The following is an 18,520-nucleotide window of genomic DNA, read 5'->3' on the forward strand; positions in this document are numbered from 1 at the left end:
TCAGGTCACACTAGACCCATTAAGGAAAGAGCTGGAATCAAACAGTCCTCTCAACACATCCTCTCCTCTCTCTTTTATGAAATGAGTCTTGTTAGAAGTGGCAGGAGGCAAGAGGCCCGACATAGTTAAGTCCCTTCTGACACAAGTAAAAGAAAAATCTGCAAGTCTTAACTATACATGTCTGTCAGAGCAAAGAATTTCAGAGATTGTTATGGAAACTGGTATTTCAGTTTCTTGGATCTAGCAACCACATGGGGGGGGAAGGGAGGGAGGACAAACATAGAGCATGTTGATTAATTTCATGGAGTACAGTCTTTTGTAATAAATCCCAAGATTAATGGTGAGCTGTGTGTTGAAATAAAGCAATTATTGCATTCCTGTTTTGCTAACTGTGTGGAGTAGGACTAGAACAACATTTACGAAACTACAAATCACAGACGTGCATTGAAGTGCTTGTTTTTCCCTATAGAAGCTGGAATGCTTGACTGTTGGACCAAGCAGCAAATCTCAGCTTGCCTCTGATATTTACTAATTATTGAAGTGTGGTTAGGACAACAAAGAAAACTGAAAATACTTAGGAGTACCATTAAGCAACACAGAGACTGTGTCAAAGCCAGGTGCTGAGTTTTCTCTGCTTTTTAAGTTTCTCATTCATACTCTATCTTATTTCCTAAATGTTTTGTTTTATGTAGTGAAGCTTTCTTTCTCAAAAGGAGTGAGATAAATTCTGATTTATCCTTCTTTTCTTTCCTTTTTTTTTTTTTTTTTTTTTACGGCCTTGACACTAAAGAGCAGTAAACAGACTGCGATGTTGGCATCACCTGGTAGTTGGTTACAAATGCAGAAACTCTGGTCCGACCCAGACCTACAGAATCAGAGTCTGCATTTTAGTAAGATCCCCATATGTTTGAAAGCACAATAAAGTTCCACAAAAAAATCTCTCAGGACATTAGAACAATTACATGAAATTAGTTGTATAAGGGAGCTAATGCTGATTTACAAATCTAATAGTGTAAATGACTTGGTCTCTTACAGAGATTGTCAAGTGATCATGGATTGAACATCTGTTTGTAGAGCCTCCACCATGTACCAGGTGCAGAGTGAGGAGGATAGATTCTACACTGTATTGCATTGGCCAGCTTTCATATATGTTTTGTGACTTATTTTTCCCTCTTAAGTTTCAAACATCTCATGTCCCAGTGGGGAGATGACTGTTTACTTTTAAATTGGACACATCACAGGTCCTATGAACACATACATATGTGCAAACGTTGCATTAACTGAAACTAATTTTGAGTGGGTTCTTTGTTTACAGATGGGACCTGTCAACAAACTCTTATTCAACTGAAAACATAGATAAAAGACTTCAGTATCGATGCTGTAAAGTTGAAGTGATTGTAACAGAAGCCCTGTGGAGAGAAGTGTTTTGGCTATGTCCACTCACCATATTCCGCCTGGCCCAGGTGGCATTTGTGTCCACTCCCAGGGCACATAAACAGAGGCTTCTCTAGATTTCAGGTGATGCCTTGTTGCGTGTATCATTCTTCCCCATTCATCCCTGATGTTGGTTTCCTGGCTTCAACATTCACATTTCTTCCTCTATGTAGGTTTTCTTTTCATTGTCTTTTCATGACCCCACCATTAATCTAACAATTTTCATTCATAGAACTCGGTAACACTGAAAGCTATGAAGAGACTGGGTAAAAGAGGGAAGACCCTCCATCATTTTGTTAGCACCATCAAGCCCACCACAGTGAGAAACAAGAAGGTAAGTCTCTATCCACCACAGTGAGAAACCAGAAGGGTAAGTCTCTATCCACCACAGTGAGACACCGGAAGGGTAAGTGATGCCTGTTTTCATTTCCTAAGAGGCAGTGGAAAAGTTGAGTGAATTAGTTGCATCAGATGCATCAGATAAGGTGTTTAATATTGCCATTGGTATTGTTCTTCTCATCTGAATGGAGACATAAGGGCCAATGTAATTTAAGTGCATTTAGAATACCAGCTACACAGAAGACTTTCAGATATATTGAGTAGATGTGGAGCAAAGGTTCTCAGTCCTGGCTGCACATTAAAATCACCTGTGTAGCTTTTAATATGCACTAGTGCTGCAGCTGCACCTCTGTGTATTCTGACTTAATTGTTCTGGGATGGGGTCTCATGCAGACTTGTGTGTACCTCAATGTATATTCAAATATACATACATATATATGGATATATGTATTCATATTTATATATCATTATTTCATTTAATATATATAATTATTTCATTATTTTATATAGAGTTGTAGCTCTCTTTTTCTGTCATATATATATATATATATTTATTTATATACACACACACACATTTATACAGAAACAGTGATAGTTATTTCTTTGGATCAGAACTCTGAACCATTTGTGCTTAGGTTTATCATAAAAATTGCCACGTTTAATACTGCACATAATTTTGGTATGTGATAAGAACTTCTAGATTTCTGAGGTTATGAGATACAGTTTACAAAGCGTTTCTTAGTCTTGGTGTCCATAATGTTAGATAGCAATTTAAGAACTCTTAACAAGAGTATAGGTTTTTGTATATAAAATAATGAGATGTGTGTATATTATGCAGTCCAGATTACTGACTCAATATTTTAGTTTCCAACTGGATTGTTGGCATCAAGACAGACACAAAAAATCTGATAAGAAGTTAAAATCAATGCCACAGCAGCAACTTAATTGGTTTACTGGCTCTAGGTAGATAAAATCGGCAAAAAAGATTTACAACCGTGTAACAGGAGAATCGTAACCTCTTATAAGATGATTTTTAGCCTATATATAGTTTAAGTTTACTGTTGCACTTATTCCTAATTAAATCATCTGAGGTCTGCCTTATTTTGAGTTTACTATTGTAGCAGCTCAGGTTGTGAGACACTATCTTGTGGGGTAACAAGCTGGCTGACTTGGGATCCTCTGCCCCTAGTTCAGAGCTCCTCACATTACTCACGGCCCCTGCCAGCCTAAGACTTTCAGCTGAGTGTCTGTAACCAGGGTCTCAAAGAGCAAAGCCATGTTTCACATTTGGCATGATTCCTGAAGTATTGTTTCTTTCAGTTCCCTATACACCATGAGCCATGTTGTCCTTAACATAAAAACCAAACACAGAGTCCCGTTCTTTGTCCTCTTCGAGGGAATATTACATCTGATATTGTTTAACTGGCAAGTGACAAGGCTTAGTCAACTTGCAGAAAAACAACGTCAGGGATTTTGCTACAGGAAACAAAATACATATTGGCAGAAATTTAGCCCTGGGTACAGAGCAGCTTTAGTTCCTTCCACCTGCCATGCTGATTTTCTTCACACTTAACCAAAATCGTAAAGTGAATCCAGCTCAGAGCAGATGAAATATGGAAACAAGTGTGAAGAGAACAGGTCAAAGGGGCCCAGTGACTCAGAGATTAACCACTGGCGTCTTACTTCTGGGATTCAGGACATCATGAAAAGTTCCTTGTTGCAGTTCATAAACCCACCAAAGATTTAAGGCCCCCTGTCAGCATTCAGAGCATCACCTGAAGGAGGTTGAGCCATGACTGAGCCTAAAAATGAAATACATTTTTATGTCACTCTGGTTTACATGCTGGGGAACTAGGAACAGATCTTTATTCAAAGCCCTGTTGCACAGGCTTGTTTCCTTAAGATAATACAGTATTTTTTCATACCATAAATTCTAGTCTTTTCAGTAAAAAAAAAAAAAGATTCTTAGAAAAATGCTCTATCTTCAAAGAAAATCACAGAAGACATGGGAATTTGGAATTTTGGACTTCCAGTGTTATCAGAATCTAGACAGATGTACCCTTTGACCAAATTATGCAGTGGTAATTTATATTTAATTATGTTAGGAATGCTGCTCTTTGAACAACTATATATCATTTTGTGTTCATGTTGAGAATTTTTTTTTTAATTCAGAGAAACAACTTGGCTTAAAGTATTGTGAGTTTTCAATTACTTGCTTATTCTTCTGTAAATCTTGTTATGCAAAATAGATCACTATTTGGAAATGAATAAACTTATAGAAAGTAGTTTGGGGCAGCGTTAATTGTAGATGAGTTGGATAAGAAGGTATGCTGAAAACACTTTAAAAAAGATAAGGTCGGTTGGAATTCCTTGGGCTTTTTGGAAACTCCTTATCCCTGCTCAGTTACCATTCTGTCTGGTGGCCTCCAGCATTGTAATACTTCTAGCAGGTAATAATGTTCAGGATATCTACTTGGCTTCAAGCTCTGTATAGTCCTCAAGATTGCATACCTCTCTGTAAGTCATAAATTGCTTCATATGCTGAGTGGACAGTACTGATGAGAAGATAGATCATTTATATTGAATGAGTATAAGTTATCACAGTTTGTGAGTAGAAATAGAATATAAGAATTTAGTGAATTCAGAAAAAAACATGTACAGGCCAATAAAATCTTGAGGCTAAACAGGCAAAATAAGAAAGGGGAAACTGTGGAATGTTTATATTTTTGCAATCACAAAAATAAAATGAGCCAAAAAGTAGTGAGAATTTAACTAGAGTTAGTCTCATTAACAGTGACAATACACATGTATAATCCCTGGTTATACTGCAAATAAGATGCCCACTTTTATGCTTATGAAATGGCCATGTAAATAAAACATACAAATTAAAGGAAGAATAATTGGAGTAATTGGAAAAAGTAATTGGTTAATTCCATTTGGGGGAAGACCTAGGAAGAAGATGCGAGGGGTTTGTGCCATAGAAAGTATCAGGACATATTGTCTTGGGCTCATGTGCTAGTAAGAGCTACTAGGTATGATACTTACCAACTGTTCTTCCTGTCACCTTGGTCAAAGTTAATGTAGGTAGTAAACCGTGTGCTTTCATTTCCTCATGGTTTCACCTGTTTCAAAAATTCATATCACTGAAGAAACTGGGGAAAAGGTTGAAACACATTCTCCTGGCTCAGCCATTGGAGTAATAGGGTTGCTTGTTAATTAAAATTTGCTCTTCTGATACTATGGACCTTATGATGACTGAGTTAGTGGGGACATCGTTAATAGAAGAGGAGGGCAGCACAATGAATTATTTTGAGAACATATCAAATAGACACAGGGGCCACCTTAATTGGGCTCCCACTAGGCAATCTGGGACAATTTGTTCTCAGAAAAGATAATGAGAGTATGGAACTATAACTCATTAAATACAAAAGAAAAACTTTGAAACCCTACAGATATAAAGAAATGTTGGAGAGAATGGAAAGCTTTCTTTTTCACAGTGAGATGCCAACTATTAACTGTAGAAGGAATGATTGAAACAGATAATGACCGTTGGATATTATCAGAGTGGTAGTTGATATCACTAGGAGTCATCAATAGATGCTAAAGGATGGTTAGAAGTTTGCCGAGGATATTGGTGTAAGAATATTTCTCCACAAAATACTAATCAAATAAAAAGGGGGAAATAGTGACTTATGGTGGAAAAACCTGATAGGCACAAACTTAACTAAATGATGAGGGGCAAACTCAGCAATTGTGGGACAAAATCACAGCAGTGTGCTTCCTGATAAGACACGCCAAGAAGCAGATTGAGGTCATCCTATAGAATGGTGTCTGTACTCTTTAACAGCATCTAGCCCATGAAAGACAGGGAAATATTTAGGCACTCTTCCAGATTGAGGGAGCCTGGTGTGACATGGCAGTTGAATGCAATCCATGTTCTTAAACAGATCCTGGACCAGACAGAAAAAGAGGCACTATTGGGACAGTTGATGAAATTTGAACTATGTCTGTGGATTGGATGGTAGACTAGAATCAACGATTCTTTCCTGATTGGGAGGATGGCATGGTGTAATATGAGAAAGTTCTCCTTGTTTAAGGAACATAATAAAGATTTCTTGGATGTGAATTCTGGCTGGAATCTTTCATGCCAGTATAATATTGGACACATTAAAGAATCTCTCTTAAACCTCATCTTCCTTATCTGAAGGATTCTGATAGCAGAGTTATCGTGGAGATTAAATCAGGCAACGCGCGTGATGCTCTTTGTGTGTTGTACGTCATACAACCAAATATACTTGGCTTTCCTCCTCATCTCATTCTCTTACCCCTAATTCTCAGGACGTTTGTCTCTCTCTCTCCCTTTAGACTCCGTGCTCTTCTCAGGCCAAGTGGCACTTCAGTTGTCTTTTTATATGCTGCATGTCACACAGGTCTGGCACATGTCGAAGCCTCATCCATCTTATCAGAGTGCATTGTCTGATCACCGACTGATATGTTCCCTCAGGGAGAGCTGACGGGACATGATATGTTTGCAGAGTATGAATGCAAAATTACGCTGGACACTGTTTGAACTTTTGTCTTAAGTCTTGGTCCATTTAGAATCATAAGGGAAATATAGAAGAATAAGATTTTCTATATGCCGTCTACTGCCTGCCTTTCAGATCCCTGCCAAAAAATGTCACAAGGGCAGCCTTTCCTGACAAAGTTTGGCACTTTTGCCTCTGGTGTGGCTGGAAACTATCAGTGGAAAATGATCTTTTTAAAACTCTCTTATGCACTTTGTTTAAAGACATACGTTTTAGTTTAGAGAAAAGGATAAGAAGAGAAAAAAATAATGTGTGGCATCGGAGGATTTCTAGATCGCCTGAATCCTATTCTAATAACAAATTACTTCAGTGTGAAAGAAGCAGCCAGAAAATAAATCTCAGTTTAGCTGGATTTACTTAAAAGTTTAAAATGGAAATAAAGTAATGGAACGGTAACCTCCTCCATCCTGCTTTTGCACTCTGTTCCCAAGGAACGGACTAAAGGAACAGATAGAAAACTAGCCAAGCTACCCCATTATGATTTAGACCACAGGGCTTTTTCAAACCCCTCTTTTCAGTAGACCCCGCTATTATTGCTTGTGATTCAAATGATCTTAATTTAAATAAAACTATAATAAGCAATTTGATGTTATCTGAATTTTTGAATATATAAGAATCAAGTGAAACATTAAGAACATTTAAATCCTAATGTCAGAACTACTCTACATAAAAATAAACAAAATTGTGGAGTAGCAGTGGATTGCTTGGTGCTTCGATTGCTTTGCATTATTGTGGGAAAGCTATCCTGCATAAAATAAGCGCAAAGGGGTTTCATATAAGTCCTCAACTTGAAATAAACCACTTCACCACCCACTGGCCAAAAGCAGATTACAAAACGCTGACACACTGAGCACTTGATAGCCTCTCTTTCTGCTATCGTGCAGATATGTTACTTCCGTTTTTAAGTGAGGAAAAGAAGTCTCAAAAACAGTTGAGGTTTAGATTTAATTGGAAAAAAAATTTCTCTGGACGAGTTTGCAGTTTTGAGGAGTCTCTCTAGATTAATTCTGCATGTATTTAGCACGCTCACATATTCTCTATTTTGTAGGGTTTGGGGAGGGGGAGGGGGGAAGACAGAGAGAAGGCTACATCTTAATTTTTGCATAACATTCTTCAAGTCGAGAATTTACATGTTTTGATTAATGTATGTAGAATGTATGTAGACTGTCATGATATCCAAGATGCTTTTTTAGTACTCTCTTAGGAGCCTATGTGGGTCATTTAGTAAAGAGAAATGAACACTTGGCTAGGAATTAAGGAACTTGTGTACTAGACCCAGCTTGGCCACTAAGGCACTTTGTGGGACTTACCTAGTCCTTAGACCTCCTTACGTAATCTCAATTTCCTTCTATAAGGAAAGGGAGTCCCTTAAGACCCATTGCCATACAAAGATTTAATATTCAATCTTTAACGACTTTTGTGTACCATTTCTTATTTTAATTCCCAGAGATACAGGGTATATTTTGGTGTATTTTCTTATTCTTTCATAATGAATTTACCATAATCTTTTGTAGTAGTTTGGTGTGGGTCTGCTCAGACAAAGTGAGAGCAACTTGAAAACAAAGGCCATGCCCTTTCGACTCTTGGATCCTTACAGGCTAACACAATAAAGAATCGTGGTAGAGTAGACACAGCTCAGATTTTAAAGTCAGAGAGACCTGGGTTTAAATCCTAACATTACTACTCTGGCATGGTTACAGAGGACACACTGAAAAAGTTTAATGACTAGACAACTTATAGAAGTGTGGGTAGAATCAAGGGAACCAGAGGATTCGGAGGAAACCGTTACTATTCATCAGGAAACCATTACTATCCTTAGACCAGGAGAAGGAAGAAAGTGAGTGGTTTTCCCAGAACCCTGGGAGAAATCAGGGCCCAGGGAGAAGGGATCCCCAACAAGACCTGGAATTGTAAAGAACTGCAGCAGTGGTCAGAACCCATTGTGAGTCAGGGGAGAGCAGAGGGAATAAATATGCACATTTCCTCTTCCCACCCATTGATCAGCTGGTGCCTTCCATTGGCTAAACCCAACCAGAAGCCAGAGGGCAAAGGAATGTGGGTGACGGAACCTGTAGAATTTAGATTCTTAGGGTACGGGACAAAGCAAGGAAAGGTAGAGAATAGGTCTGTGTGGAAAAAAATGGAGTATAATAGCCTCCTAGCTTTCAAGTCATGGGGACATTTATAAATCACTGAGCCTGAGTTTACAGTAAAACATTGATGCTAATATCTCTCACGACAGTATGATAATTAAAAAGAAAGCATATATGAAAGGGGCTACTTTGCAGAGATGCCTAATAAGTAAATACTATTTCCATCCACTTGTTGAATCAGTGGACAAACAAATGAGTAACATGGGGCAGACTAACTTTTGTGCCTGTGAGTCTGGCAAAATGGCTCTGTTAGTATACACATACACCATGGTGTGCTAGGTAATCGTATTTCCACAGCATTCTCTGAACAGAGAATGCACTGGTCTTCTATAGGAATAACTTGAAACTCATGGCACAGAGGTATTCTCAGCATGACTTGTGATAACACAGACTGCTCTGTTGCATTTTGCTGTCTGGTTGGACTGTTTATACGCTGTGACTTGCCTAAGGACTACTTCCTGTGTGAGGGGTCTGCCTTTTTTTTCCAAGCCTTCTTATTAATTGCTAAACACTTGAACACTCACTAACAAAAGAAAGAAAAGTGTCATGATCAGGTTGGGAATTGCCACCTAATTAAAAGGGATAGCTGTATAGAGCAGGGAGAAGATATTGAACAACATCAAAGAAATTTGCTGGTCCTACTGATGGAGGAAAGTACATGGAAATAAGATTTATAGGAGCATCAACTTCATCTAAGGAGATTCGTTCAATAAGCATTTCTCAGCTATCTGGCTGGTTAGTAATTCCAGTAATGCCTCATGAAATCCTTCGTTTTTAAGGTTTTATTAATTGAAAAATAAAAGTATAACAACAATAAACATTTTAAATGAGCAACTGTAAAAAAAAATTCTCTACAGAATCAATTCCAGCCATTTCATAGGGAGGCTTAGCGTTAGGGAATCTTTTATTCTATTTATACACTGCACGAAAAAGCACACTTCCGATGTATAAGTTTATTTTGATTTACTTTCCATATCTTGAAACAATTACCACCTTTTAAAAATAATTCAGTTATCTAAACTAGGGTTTCTCAACCTTGAGATACTGACAATTTAGACAAGATAATTCTTCTTGTGGGGGCTGTCCTACACGTTGTAGGATAATTTAGCAGTACCTCCAGTCTCTTCTCACTAAATGCTAACAGCACCCCTCCCCCAGGTGTAACAACCAAAAATCTCTCCTGACATTGCCAAATGTTCCCTGGAAGCAAAAAATTCCCCCTTGAGAACCACTGATCTAGGCTGCCCTATTACTAAATGAGTTCAATGTCCATTTATTCAGGGTGCTTTCCATGCCCATCAGCAGATGATTGGATTAAGAAGATGTGGTGTGTATGTGTGTGTGTTGTGTGTGTGTGTGTATTTTATATATATATATATATATATATATATATAATATACACACACACAATGGAATATTACTTTGCCATAAAAAGAATAAAATGCTATTTGCAGCAACATGGATGGACCTAGAGAATATTATGCTTAGTGAAATAAGTCTGACAGAGAAAGACAAATAGTGTATGATATCACATTTATGTGGGATCTAAAAAATAATAATGAACATATGTGCAAAGCAGAAACAGACTCACAGGTACAGAAAACAAACTTGTGGTTACCAAAGAGAGACGGAAGCGGGGAGGGACAAATTAGGGTATGAGATTAACAGATACAAGCTACAATATATAAAATAGATAAGCAACCAGGGTATACTTTACAGCACAGGGAATTATACCCATTATCTTGTAATAACCTATAATGGAGTATAATGTGCAAAAATACTTAAGCACTATGCTGTACACCTGAAACTAACACAATATTGTAAATCAACTATATACTTCAATAAAAAAGTGCTTTCCATTAATTATAGGAAAGAAACAGTGTATTTTATAAAGTTTTTATGTTAATGTCTCTATGACCATTAGTTTGGGAACTAACAAGAAAGGAAGCATGATTTAAGTCCTAGTGCCAGGGGTGTTAATATCAATATAATTTTGTGTTCAGGGCCCAGCAGGGAGGGTTAAGGTGTAATCTGTGCTTCTAAGTATAATTTTGACTATGATGATGATTACCTAACTTTAGATTTCTTTCCAAAATGGAGTAGAAAGATTTCTCCACATCATTATGATATGGATTAAGTTGATTTTTGTTATTTTGATTATTCTACCTACAATTAGAATTAAAGATACTATGTTGGAAGTTGACTGCTGCTCGGGCAAGATCTTACAGGATGACATCAGCTATGGAGTGACATGATATATAAGTGTCTTGAGCATTTCAAACCCAGATATTCAGGGTGCGTTGATCACTCAGAGTTAAGTAGATTCAGAAGATTGCCTTATACTAACCAAGTCCTGATGAGACTGGTAGATAAACCAAAGAGCCCATTTTAAAATTTATAACACATACATTTATAAGATTATCTATAAACATTGAACAGTACTACCACAGTGCTCAGCTTTATAGCTTCCACTTGGTTACCTTCTTGAGTGTCAGTAAGAAATGAACATGGACAGGCAGATGACTTCTGATGGTCCTTTGCTGGCCAAGGAATCAGAGCAAGAACAGTGAGATGAGCAATTGATGGCATCAGTTTACAACTATTTTGTGGGTTTTACCTTCAGATGGTGCCTGATTCTCTCCAGTTTTCTGGATTCATCACCTGTTCCCCTTGCAAGTGCTGGATTACAACAGACACACTTGGGGTCCATGACTTTCTCTTTTTTCTGCATACCGTGCACAACAATAAACACATTCCATCTTCACATATAACATCTTTGTTTCAGATACACACACCATGATTCGAATCTCTAGTCCCGCTCTTCCAGCTTCGGGCCTGGACGATACCCTTTTGAGATGCCTTCCATGGATATCTGACTTCATTCCTTGTGTGGCTAGTTTATTAAAGTCATAGAGTTATGGGGGAGACCGCTCTTATTCCAGAGTTCAACTTTCAGTATTACATAGTAAAGATAAAGAAATAATAGATAATATTAGAGTAAAATATTAGCCTTTTTGTTACCAATACCATTTTTGAAAAAAAATGAAGTCTAAGAAATATATGCATGTCACTTAATAATAATTAAATACATCAACTCACTTTAAGTTAATAAATTGAATAACATTGTAATACAAAGGAATATATTAAATGCAGACTTTGTGACTTATGGGTGTTTTTTTTTTTTTCAGTATGTGGGCCTCGCTGTGGCCCCTCCCGCTGCGGGAGCACAGGCTCCAGACACGCAGGCTCAGCGGCCATGGCTCACGGGCCCAGCCGCTCCGCGGCATGTGGGACCCTCCCGGACTGGGGCACGAACCCGTGTCCCCTGCATCGGCAGGTGGACTCTCAACCACTGTGCCACCAGGGAAGCCCAAGGGTGGTTATTTTAATAGGACATTTTAGGGATTGCTATTTTAACTTTTTAAAAGTGAGCATTATAAACAAGTTGGTTCTACAGTGCAATTTCATACTAATATATATTTATTTATATTATATTTATAACATACATTTGATATATATTTAGGAAAATTTCCTATTTTCCCCCTTAAAAAGATACAAAATTCTATTTCTTTTACAGATTTGAAAATGTTTCATAGCGATCAGAATCATTTTCAGTGCTGTTAAATTCTATTTCTGATTACTTGCTTTTGTCTCTAATACCGTTAATAGCTTCATGATGCAACACAGCTCTAGACCGTCACCTGCAGCTTATTACAAACCCGTTAAAGAGGACCCGTTCCATGGTTAACCTTCTCTTTTCAGTGAAGATTGACTCTGTTAGGTAAATTCTCTATCACTCTGTTTTTTGGGATTTTTTTTGGTCAAGTGTCAGAGGACTCATTTTGCAAAAGAATATATTCACTAGTTTTTCTTCAATGTAATAATTCATTAACATGCAGATATTCAGCACATAAGCTACTGGTCCAGTACAAATTGTTTATTAATGTGAGCCCATGGATTTGTAATCCTTATTGAAGAGAATTGCCAAAGAAAAAGAGACGTAGGCCCCTAATCTCCTTTTTCATCTGTCTATGACTTAATGTTCTTTGCTACTATGATACTAAATTCCTCAACAAATACACTGTAGATTTGAAACAGAAACATTAGAGCTAAATGTCTCATTCCTCATCAAATGGACTAGCCAGGTAGAAACAGGTGGGATGACCTACTTTACATTTTGCATGGGTGGAAAGACTTTTTCTTGTCTCAGGGATTTGTATTCCCAAAATTGGATACAGTTTAAAATAGGAAAAGTGTGAGCTTATTAGCACAGTAATACCCTCTAAATTCTCACTCCCTAGTGAAGGTAGAAAAGTGCTAATTAATCAATTGCTCAATTAGGAGAGGCTCTTAAGAGCACGTTTGTCCTGGGAAAATATAAGCAGCTGATGATCTATCTTAAAAAATAAGCATCTTAAAGGAATTATGTTCAAGTGGCATATTTGGGGTACAATTCTCCAGATAAAATTGTATTTATGACTGAGAGATTTACTCACTTGAAGTCTTCAGTTTTGAAGATGAACCTTTTCCAATTAGGCAATATTATACATCAAAAAAAAGAACATAGAGTTTATGCTTATTTATTCATGAATTTAGTAATTATTTATTGAGTGTCTATGTACCTTCATAAAATTTTGTGAGGATTTGATAATACATGTAAAGTGCTTAGATACTGTGATATAAGAGAAAGTCACACATATCTAAACAAGTATTGTTATCTAAGAAATACATAACTTCCATTCCACAAGTGTAATAATCACTACATCCACATATTTTTTGTGACCTTATTAACATGCAGGGTGTGTGCTAGGGATGGAGGATAGAGTGACCTTGATCACAGAGTGCAAGATGGGAAGTGCATAGGAAGTGAGGCTGCACAGATAGCAAATGACAAATCATCAAAGACCTGGGGGGTCATGTGTAGAAATTTAAATTTCATCAGGGGAAACAGTAAACTTTTAAAATTATGGATTAATATGATCAGCCCTGGTTTTTAGAATAAGTTATGAGATCAGTGTGAAGGAACAAGAAGAACAAGACCAAACACAGAGACAATAGATATCAGCAAATCCTCAGTAAAGAACCTGAAGCCTTAAATTAGAACACTAGAACTCCCATTCACTAGTTGTGTTATCTCATGAATAGTGCACCTCCCCTAATTGCGGTTTTCTAATCTATGAAAGGCTATAACAAGAAATATCTATTCCACGGAAATGAATTCAAGCTTACTGGGCCCCTTTGGGTGCAGTGTTCAATCTCGTGGCTGAACAGGCAGCCCCCGGTACAGCTAGATGGAGGGGCCCAGGGCACCTGCCCATGCCCTGTGTCCTTTCCTTTGTTCTAATACCCTTCCTCTGGCTCATTACCATGCTTTCTTCAACCTGAATCCTGCCCCTCTTTCTAGCCATTTTGCAAAGAGCCTGGTTAGACTGTACGTTGGCTTTTAATCTTCGTGGTTTTTTCTTTTGAATCACTTTCCATCTCCTGATTGGTGACCACCCCTCTAGCCTGCTGTGTCCTGAGAGCCAGCCCAGTTCTCCAGAGTCGCTGTCTTGATCTGTTTTTCTGAGAGTCTGGAAACAATAAAAACTAAATTAATAATTTAATGTTATTTTTAATTAAAGTTATATTACAATGTCCAGAAGAAAAAAGTAAACAGAAGTTAGAGATTTTCCCCTGACTTCATTAAAGTGATGCTAATAAATGTCATGCAACCAACATCAGCCAGTTGCCCAAATGAATTACTTAAAATAACAGGATCAAATGACGATTTTTTCACAGTCATAACTTTTTGTAATACTCCTTAGAGTTTTATTAGAACTAATTAAGTATCTTGACTTGAATATCTTACTTGCCATCTCCTTTTTTCCCTTTGATATTAAGTCAGTTGGTTACCAACCAGGTTAGCTATAATATAACTCATAATCAATAAAATAATTGAGTACTTGCCATATGTCTGGTGTCACAAGTAAATGTTTTATCCCCACTCCTGTTGTTTCCTTTCAATAGGAGGAGCTGAATCAGTGTAATATACCTGGGTTTTCTCCACCTCTTTACTTATGTCACCCTCAGTACTAAAGCACATTAGTGGTAACCCTATATTGAAATTGGTAGGAATCTCCAATGCTAAATGGTTTTTAAGATTAATGACCTAGCATCAAGTACATGTGAAATATGAAGAAAATGTGTCAAATCGAGATCAAACCCAAATACAAAAGCAAAGAGAAGTAAATAGACATTAGCTCAGCAGGAAAATAACCCTTTGGCAAATATCAATTCCCACTCTGGAATAACTGTGAACGTCTCCAGTGATGCCATGTGTGCTCCTGACATGAAGCAAGAGGTTCCTCTGCCTGGGACAAATGACAGGAAAGGATCATGAGCTACTGTGACAGGTTCAGCTACATCTCCTGAGATCCTGATGTAGGCACAGCACTGTGCTCTTGCTAAGGATACAAAAAAAATAGTTACTACTTATGTTTGAGTAGTTACTACTACTCATGTTTGCTAAGGATAGTAGTATAGTTACTACTCATGTTTGCTAAGGATACAAAAAAAATAGTTACTACTCATGTTTTTAAATACTTACAAGAAGAAAAAAATTTGAAGTCCCGATAAGTTTTTTCCCATTTTTCTACTCTTCTTTTGTATATGGTATTATAAATAATAGAAAATAACATCTACACATGAGTAGAGATGGAGAAACTTACCTAGCAAGGAGCAAGCCTTTAGACCTGTAAACAAAAGAAATATATTTTTTTTAGTTAATAATACATTTCTTCCTAATCATTTCCCAACATTTTCACTAGTTTTTTGTCACGTATGTAAAAGACCAATCTTCACTCCCATCTAAAATGAACTCAAATCTTTGATTTTCAAGATAATACACCAAAACCAATACATACACTAAAGGTAAATTATATCTTTTTGTGAGTTATACAGTATTTGTATGTTTGTTCATAGAGTCCAGGAAATAAAAATGGCATAAAGATGGTGTAGAAAATAATTTTATGAATATTAAAGTTAGATTTAAAAATGAAATATTAAGCAACAAGTTTGGTCATTTGGTCAATTTGAACTACACATGAGGCTAAATAATCACTTACTATGATTACAGACCACTAGGGCAGAGAGTGAAAGGTGGTTGGCTATGGATAAGGCATGCCACGTGGCTGACAGTACAGGTTTCTGCTCCTTTAAGCTTCTAAGAGCAAGGTTGGTCTCCTAACCCGGATGGAGCTGAGCTTGTATGTGGAGACGAAGTGATGCCATCTGTGAGGATTAGAGGGAAATAGGGACATGAACTAGGGAAGATATTACAAATACCTTGAACGATTTTTTGGCACAGCCTCCTGCTATCAGATTGCTCATACAGCATGAGTGCCTTAAAAACTGCAGACGTTCCATCACAAGAGCTAACACTTTTTATTGGGAAGATATAGGATAGTGCAGTGATTCTCATACTTAGAATGACCTGGGGAGCCTTAAAAAAAATGCCAAATTTCAGATCCCAAGAGATTGTGATTTCATTGGTCAGGGGTCAGGCCCAGGAATTGGTAGTTTTAAGCTTCCCTAGAGATTCAAATGTGCAGTCAAAGTTGGCAAGCCTCAGGCTGCTGGTTACAAGATGTAGAGTCCTACTCACTAGGTTCAATATATCCCTGCGTAGCCTCTTTCTAGCTGTATAACCTTGGGAAGGTCACTTAAGTGGTATTCGTCTGTACTACTCTCTTCCTGTCTGCAGTGTAGATAAAATAGTACCTATCCAAGGACGGATCTAAAGTTTGTAAAGTCTGAATCTTATTCAATTTTGAGAACTCTCTTTAATTGAAAAATGACATAAAATTATTAATGTAAATTTAGGTACAGAAGTAAATTTTTGTTTAGAATGTAAAAGACCTCCCTACAAACTGCCCATTCTTCAAAGCTGACAAATTCAGAACACTAACATAAAATTTGTATTAATTGCCTAGCAGTCCTATATATTTTCTCTTTTTCTTTTGTCTTCATATGTCTTTGATCATCTCTTCACATGACAATGATCTTGCAATGTCATTTTCTATAGAGAGATTATTAAAAATCTCATTTATTCTATAGCATGATTCATGAATTTTTTTATTATTGATAGCTTGGAAAAGTTTCTTATACCATCATAACTTTTTTGTTAATGATAGGTAAATATTTAGGATTGTTGTCGTAACTGGGAATAACTTCCTTCAAAGTTCTTTCATATAAGAGATGTAAGAGTTCAGGATATTTGAAGTTTTCATATGTAGTAACTATTTTTTTTAAAAAAACCTCTTTGAATAGATTATTATTTTTAACTGGTTTTCTGATTTTTATATTATCTTTGTCGATATCAGTATTTTATGCAGCAATTACCAGCACCAGTATAGATGTGATTAGGGAAGGTCGTTTAAAGCTAAGGAAGAAAGAGCAAAGATGTTGTCTGGCAAATGTAGGGAGTTGGATTTGCACAGTGTAGTGTTCAGCTAGTGCAACAGTGAGCAACAGGCTGAATAAAGTGTGTGGAGCCAGGATGGAGGTGAGAAGAGTGTCTATTGTTGACAAGTGCCTTAGGAGAGAAAACCTGCCTTTGGGTTAAGGAGTCAAAGGCCTGTGAATGGATCACCAAATGTATGAAAGGTAATAAAGTACAGAAATAAGATTATTAGCATCCTGAGTCAGACAGGCTTGAATCTTAGCTTGTGAATCCTTGCTAAAAATAACTCCACATAGAAGTGACTGTGAACCGCAGAAGTATATTCAACAGAGCCCAAATATACCATCCAAACTTGTCCTTAGCCAGATCCCCAAAATGTACAATGGAGCAAAAGTTTGGGGGCGGGAAGCAATTTTATTAAATTAATATGTTCATTTACTAAATTAATTTAGTAAAATAATATGTATTTTATAGTTTTATATAATGCATATACATAGTTAATTAAGTAAATTATTATACATATTTTATTATATAAATACAACCCCCAAAGTTCTACTTTATCTTAAGTATATTTACTACTTAATACATTCCCCTAAAGTTTTATGTATTTAAATTGTGAAAGAAAAAAATTCCTTTTTGTCTTCTCATTGGAAAAAGGAAATCAGCTTTTTTCAGGTTCATGCTATGTTTGAGCTTATGGAATAGATCTATACCTATCACAAGGATGCCATATAGAGAACAATCCTGTGATTCTGTAATTTTTGCATACATTTGCAATGATGTTTTTGCCTTCCAATATACATCATTTGGGCATTTGATCTATCTGTACATGATTAAATTGGACATGATAGAGGAAATCTTATAGCTTAAATAGGAGAAAAGTTCTATATAATGGCTGATAAGACTTCTATCCTCTTGGATCAAAAGGAAAAATGTACCTTTCTCTAAATGTTTCCTAAAATAGAATATTAGTTGAGTATTTGTCAGCTTGATAGATAGACATCACTCTCAGTGTAAAACCTTTGCTTTGTTATTATGTTTACTCTCCCATTTTAAATATATTGACTATTATCAATTGAGGCAGTATTTTTGGGCAACATTAACAAAGCAAATAAATAAGACGAGGTACCTCCACTCATTACCGTAGAAACAAGAACACAAATAAATGTTAAATATTTTCTTTCACAAATTTACACACATGTATTAGAGTAATTCATCCATAGTCTTTCAAACTCCCTTGATCCTAGGAAGAAAAAGTGGGTTTTTTTCCTCTTTGTTTTTGTAACTTATTCAGTGCCAAGTTTAGCAGCTCATCCAAACTGTGAAACCATACTTGAAGTCCAAAAGTGTCATAAGAAATGGGATCAAATTAAGAACATGATGGGAAGCAGGATCCTTAGATGAAATCAGAAAGGTTAAGAGTCCATTTCATTGTTTAAACTTGAAAGATGTGCTATCTAATTCTCATTTGAGACTTCCTGAATTGTTGGTAGGGAGATTATTTTCATTATCACTATGCTTTAAGGATATAATTAATATAATTATTTCCTTATATAAGTATTGAA

General features: G+C 36.6%; 1 long non-coding RNA gene across 1 annotated transcript; it reads left to right on the top strand.

Annotated features, from left to right (window-relative positions):
- Positions 1-563: 563 nt before the first annotated feature.
- Positions 564-12,234, top strand: LOC125964339 (uncharacterized). The gene is made up of 3 exons (XR_007477277.1): positions 564-617; positions 1,667-1,768; positions 12,182-12,234. It is a non-coding gene; the product is annotated as an uncharacterized LOC125964339 (long non-coding RNA).
- Positions 12,235-18,520: the final 6,286 nt, after the last annotated feature.

The sequence above is a fragment of the Orcinus orca genome, chromosome 4 (assembly GCF_937001465.1).
Source record: "Orcinus orca chromosome 4, mOrcOrc1.1, whole genome shotgun sequence".
In the NCBI taxonomy this organism is placed as follows: Eukaryota; Metazoa; Chordata; class Mammalia; order Artiodactyla; family Delphinidae; genus Orcinus; species Orcinus orca.